A 6751-nucleotide genomic window follows, 5' to 3' on the forward strand; every position below is an offset into this window, starting at 1 on the left:
ATTAGTCATTCCCTTCTGCAATGTTTGTATTAATAATAAGACTAAGAACATGCCATGCAAACAACACACTACTGCCACCAGTTCATACGGCAACATAAGACATCTGGAACACAAAAGCGTTTCCCCACATCCCTCCATTCCCCCTTCTTATTGTGTTTCTCCATGGCGCACGCGCGGTTGTTTATGCAGACGGTTTTCATTAGGCCTTGAAAAATGCAAATGAGGCTGGTGAAGGCCACTCCCCCCTTCTGGTGCGAGATGCTGTCTAATTAAAAGCTAACCTTTAAAGGTACAGTATAGATGAAAGGATGTAGGGGCTTTTTTAAACAACAGACACAAAACAACATGTACAACTGGTCACATTTTGTCTATAGGTAGTCTATCTTTTGCCTCAGGTTGCAGTGTCAAACACATTGAATAAAAAAAAAAACATTACAGCCATGTATTGTTTAAGCCAAATGCCAGATAATTCTAACAACAGACTAAGTTCATTATTTGCTAAATGTTTACTTCACTGTGAATCCTAACTTCCACATGAATGGTCATTATCTGTACAATTAAACTGCATATATAATTCATGACGTTTAGAATTGCCATTGAATTGCTATGAGATGTCTCACAGTGTGTGTGTGTGTGTGTGTGTGTGTGTGTGGTGGGGGGTGATGAGGCCCTATATCTTTAGGCCTCTTTATTGTGTAATTTTAAGCCAGTACAGAAAAGAGCCGTCTGCTAAGGCGCTGCTGTGCCTTTAATAAGGGGCTCGGCCTTCTCGGCTCGTTTCTATGCAATTATGTTAATATGAGGATCCTGTCTGGTCTTTTTCATTAACGGCTGCGGTTGCATCATTGTTTCCTTTATTTGCAATCTCTGTGAAGCAAATCCACCAGCAATGCTTAGCATTCAGTGGTTTTCTGTAACAGCAAAGATCGACTGTATAGCAAGTAATCTTTATGAGGATGGCTATGTAAATTTTTCAAGCAAGGGCTAATGACTAAATTCGTGCATTAATAGGTTAGCAGGATGACTGATAATGCGCACCGTTTTCATTTTTTAAGGACAACGGTTTCAAACAAAACAGACAAGGTTCCTCGGGCAGTAAGTATGCGAATGATTTCTATTCTTAGATTAATATGGCACATTACGATATCGAGGGCTTTGGTGATTTTCAGATGACGCATTAATCCATCCCACCATTTTCCCTCTCATTCGAGTAAGGTACACTACCGCTCATCAGAACGGTTATTTCAGTTCCAGCATATCTCTCAACCAAACATGAGACCGAGTCTCTCTCCATCACCTTCACCGGGGTTCTCCCCTGCGCATATATTTTTTCAAACGTAATCGTTGACGTTACATTTTTCCTACCACAATAAATCTGTAATATGTCCAAGGACCTCTTAGCAATGAACTAACATCAGATGATTATGAGTATTCGATTAGTTCTGTTAATCAACTGTAGACAATGTGCAGATAGATTTAACTAGGAGTATACTCAGTATTACAAATATGTTCACTAAAATGCATCTTATGGATGTTCTCATGCCTTACTAAATAAATGCAGAAATAAGCATTTACTTCATATAATATAATGATGAGAAAGGTCTAACCTCAGGGTGGCCTTAGATACATTGCTTAAAAGGAACAGTGTCAATGTAATGATTTTATGTAAAATTACCCTATAGCGATAAGGTATATCCCTCAAACCATACAACCTAATCTAACCTAAACATAAACAGTATTAACATTAAATTCAGCCATATATCTATCCTTTTGAAAAAAAGTGGTATCAAGTAATAGTGTACTTAGCTATGTGTAGAGGAAATAAAATATTTGGTGAAGACACATGAGGGTGTGTGTGTGTGTGTGTGTGTGTGTGTATATGTACATGAATATACAAAAATGTGTGACGCAGAGGGTTTCTGCATACATACAGTATGTGTGTATACAGTGTGTGTGTATGTACAGTATATTGTGTGCACATGCGAGTGTGTGTGTGTGTACGTGTCTGGGCGTGTGTGAGGGTGTATTTGTGTGAATACATCTATGTATGTTTATCTATTTATATGAAATAATTTAACGCGCTGTGCAAACCTCATAATACAGTCTGGTAGTTTGTGTGTGTATGTTGCATTTGTGATGACATGCTCAGTTAATTATCTAGATGAAATGAGTCTAAATGAGCAGGCGACACTGAAAGAGGCCGCTTTAGGTGGTGGTGGTGCAAAGTGGGGGTTGGGGGTTAGGTGATGGTGTCGAAACCATGGCAAAGAAAAAACAAAACGTTGATGGCGTTGCCTACCTCATGCCAACACAGCCATTTTAGTTAGGGCAGGCGCGAGTCTCCATCAAGATGGCTTCTGGAGAATCTCAGCCAGGCTAGTGGCAGCGTTAACAATTCCCCTTCCCCTGCTCGAAGACGCCAGGAGTGCGGAAACCAACAGCCTCTTTGTCCCCTGCGTTGGCACCAGGGCCGGAGCTTGTCGGTCCTTTTTCGCACCCCTTTCTTTCTGCCATCCTCCTGAGGGCACAGATGGCACGGAAAGCTTCCGTTGATGGAGGGGAGGGGCAGAAGGGTGTGTGTGTGTGTGTGTGTGTGTGTGTGTGTGGTGGGTGTTTGTAGAAGGAGTGTAAGAGGGGACTATTATTTCTTTTGGATGATTGTGCCATTCACCCCCTTCCTCCTTCTCCTCCTGCCCTTGTCTCCTCCAGCAAGCCCCAGAGTGTGTGTGTGTGTGTGTGTGTGTGTGTGTGTGTGTCGTCTCCTCCAGCAAGCCCCAGAGTGTGTGTGTGTGTGTGTGTGTGTGTGTGTGTGTGTGTGTGTGTGTGTGTGTCGTCTCTCCACTGTGAGGAAACAGGAAAATAAAGCACAAGAAAAAAAACGTTTTATTACTGCCAAACGGATGTCATGGCAACTACCATATAATCTTTCTTAATACAAAACAGGGGGCAAATTAATGGTAATTCCTCTGTAGCTCTCACTGAATAGCATCACCATAAGCAGCTCGTAGTAGAAGCTACTATGTCACAGGATGATTTCAGGATAACACTTGTGTGTTGTAGATTATCAAAAAAATGTGTATCTAAATAAACTTGGTGCTTAATCTCATGCCCAAAACCTTACATTCATAACTGGAAGAAATCTGGCCCATTTAAATGAATGAATGAAAAAATAATCCTGAAGTGATATGACCAATAAGGCCTGTGTACATGTGTGCCATAACGGCCATACATGTCCTTCATCAGGAGAGACCTAATCACATTGGCTTTCATAAATGTGGCCATAAATAGGGAACTAGTCAGTCTACTTCATAAATGGGGTAGTTACAGCCGTTCCCCAACCCAGAATGTGTGTGTGTGTGTGTGTGTGTGTTTTTGGGGGGCTTAGCGATCGCTTGAATATCTGTGAGTATTGTGGGTGTGATGGTGGGGAGCAGACAAATAACACAAAACAAATCAAAGCAACAGAAACAGAAGAGAAATCAAGTGAGAGATGAAACGGACCACGCTGTGTAAACAAAGCAAACACCGAGGAGCCAAGTCGCCATGCTGTCGTCAGACGGAGTTTTTCATCTCTCTCCTGCTCTCTCTCTCTCACTTTATTTCTCTCTCTCTATCTACCTCTCTCGCTCTCTTTTTGTCTTTCTTACAGCGCAGCTCAAAGTGAACGGCAGCTTCTGAACCTGCTGCTCTGCCAATCTGGGTCACGAAACAGCCACTAGCAGAGATATTACATGAGGCTTTCTGCCATCCTTCCTCACCTGTCTCTAGTGCACATGGGACATAGGAAAAGCTCTATTTTTTTAAATCCATAATGAGAGTGTATTTCTATAAAGAATGCTTTGTCATTCATAGTCTAAATGCTATCTGCTCATACACACACTCGGCTAGTGTAAGTGATCCAACTCATTGTTTGGCTATTACAAGAACACAGCACGCAGTAGTGTATGGTTGCATTTCATGATGGTGCAAACTCACCATGTAGGCTTGCTTCTTTTGCTTCTTGCTTCTGTCAGGCTAAGAGTCATTACAGATGTCATTGATGGGGGATTTGGACCGTACCTAGGCAATAACAGACACACACAAAAATACATATAGACATGCATATGTTTTGAGCACCTGACCTTAACCTACAACTATATTGCATTTCTGGAGGCATCCATTCCGTTCTTAATATGCCACAAACATGTGCGAGCGAATGAATTAAACTCCCTCATGTGCCATTCAATAATGAAATTGGAACATATCCTTATAACAGACAGTTATAGAGAAGGTCTATAGGGTGCTATGCTACTTACACAAGAGCATAATATTGCTTTTTGGTGTAACCGTATGGGAAACACTGGTCACTGTGGCTGAATACCCACAGCATGCAGTGCTACAGCTGAATGGTTTCAAGGTGAAGTTCAATTACATTTCAAAGATGAGTTCAATTAAGCCCATCCACCAATGTGTGCTGTTGACTTTTTCCTCTTGGCAAGAGAGAGGCTCAAATGTGTTAAAAGGTAGTTTTGAAAAGGGAACTCCTAAGCATGTACTCTTATCCTATTCATGCCACTTTAGGCATCTGTAGTTTCTCCAACAATAAACAGATACAGTTTCTTATTTTGTTGTCACAATACCTCCACGGAAAATAATAGATTGAATCAACAAAGGAAAACATTCAAGATGTTGTTCCTTTAGTTATAACTAAAACAGAGAGCAAGAAGAATGTAATTTCGTTAAATAAAAACAGCAACGTACATTTTTTGTTTAACCAATTTCCTTACATTGGTCCCCTTTTTGAACGCAATATGGCACCATGACGTCGAAAAATTGTTCAGGCGAGTCCGATGTGTTCTTATACACTGACATTGGATCACACGTTGGGTCTCATCAATTTATCAACGCTTTATTGAGAATATTAGTTTCAGATTTGTAATAGCTGGTGACAAGAGGATCGCCACTGAATCTTACAATCCTATTGTACCTGTAGGAGCGAGCTGTCTGATCGTGGGAAAACTGTGTTGGGACATTTCACAGTCCAGTCAAACTCTCTGAATCAAACCAATTAGCCAGAGCTCTGCTCTAGACTTTGGGAGAGACGCCTTCCTTTGAAGGCTGCTGTAGGGCCAATTGCCGCAAGTGGTTATTGGTTGAATTTAAATGGATTCCCGGATTGGGTCCTCGAGGCCCGGCTATTGCACTCGTCTTTTCAGTTTTAGCTAGGGGTAGCTTGAAGGGTCGTGTCTCGGTTCTGCCTTAAGAGGGTCTTTGCGTCGTTTAGAAAAATTGAAATTAAAAATAATTGTTTTGCGTGCATGGTGGGATAATGGTTCACTAGACTATATAACTGCATGGGCAGCATTTACGTGCTTTGGCAATTACAAGGCTATCCTAAATCATGAGGATATTTTAGTTTCACAGAATACAATCTGAAATGTATTAAGTCATTCAAAGCGATTTACAAAAGCAACTGGTGCAGACCTGGTATAGGCCTTATTACTTTAGATGCTCAGTGAGAGTGAGACATTGTTTGTGTGGAGTTGTTTGGTGCGCGCGTGCCAATTTTTCATCCCCTGTAAGACCAATTCTGAACGGTAGAGCGAAACTTTACCATTAGAGATAGAGTTACAAGGGTCAACTGTTTGCTAAAAAGGAAGTTCTACACAGGGTAAATATCAAATATAGGCCATATTGTATAAAATAGCTTAAAGGACACGATCACACACCTTCAAACACAAGCGACTCAGCAAACAGTGTAAAGAAACAATATTTTCTAAAGCAGTCTATCCTATTTATTCCATCGCATTGAATTCTAACCACATTATGAATAAATAATAATAATAATAATAATAATTTCTACATGATTTAATAGTTAGGCATGATTTAAGCTTAACATAACATTCATAATTTATGTCAAGCCCAGCTGTAGCCCACGGTTAGAGAAAGTTTAAAGCCTTTTTTGATAGTTTCAACTTTAAGGCCTAGGCTATTGCCAGTAAAGGACTTAATACCTACACAACTTAGAAATCCTCTATAGGTCACATATAGGCATATTTGTCGACTCATCTTTGTCGAGCATGGTCAGGCATTTTAGATGCAAGAAATGTTATATAATTCAAAACTGTTCCTCGTTGTACCTGTGCAGAATATTTCATATCTGTACAGACCGGCTTACTGCAACAACACATTGCAGTTACTAATGCTAACAATGCAAAATACAAATGTGCGATGCCATAGGCCTTATCTCGCATGGACCTACTTGTGGCCTAGGCCTACTGCTAAAATAATTAACCACGAAAACTATTAGAAAAAAAGTAGCCTAGGCTAACTTAATTTTAAATCTTAATAGCCTAACTTAATTTGGTGATATGTCTCTAAAGACACAGTTACAACTCACCTTTGTTGTTCGCTTCAGACTGGCCGTAAATTGCCAATTTGTTCTTGATACTTATTCGTCCAAATTGCTGTTTTGGAAGCCATTTCTACTTTCGGTGATCTAGCTTTATGACGACAGATTATCACTCATACAGCTAGATAACCAAAGATAGCAACCGACTTCCTTTTTATCCATAAGCCTGACCACGCATTGCCAGGACCTAGCCAGAAAGGATACACAAATCATATATATAACTCCATATGCACACATGAAGTACAGTCCTCTCATTGATTACATAGATGCACAATATGTCATATTTATCTGACGCAGACTATTATTACCATATAGGCATACCTGAACCGAATGATACTGAATAGAGAATAAGAAGGACTA

At 40.3% G+C, this 6751-nt stretch overlaps 1 long non-coding RNA gene across 1 annotated transcript; it reads right to left on the reverse strand.

The window, feature by feature from the left end:
• Positions 1-2809: 2809 nt before the first annotated feature.
• LOC121682300 lies at positions 2810-6551 on the reverse strand. Its single transcript, XR_006022500.1, has 3 exons — positions 6380-6551; positions 3976-4059; positions 2810-2841 (listed from the first exon to the last, which is right to left on the reverse strand). It is a non-coding gene; the product is annotated as an uncharacterized LOC121682300 (long non-coding RNA).
• Positions 6552-6751: the final 200 nt, after the last annotated feature.

This window comes from Alosa sapidissima, chromosome 14 (genome assembly GCF_018492685.1).
Source record: "Alosa sapidissima isolate fAloSap1 chromosome 14, fAloSap1.pri, whole genome shotgun sequence".
Taxonomy (NCBI): Eukaryota; Metazoa; Chordata; class Actinopteri; order Clupeiformes; family Clupeidae; genus Alosa; species Alosa sapidissima.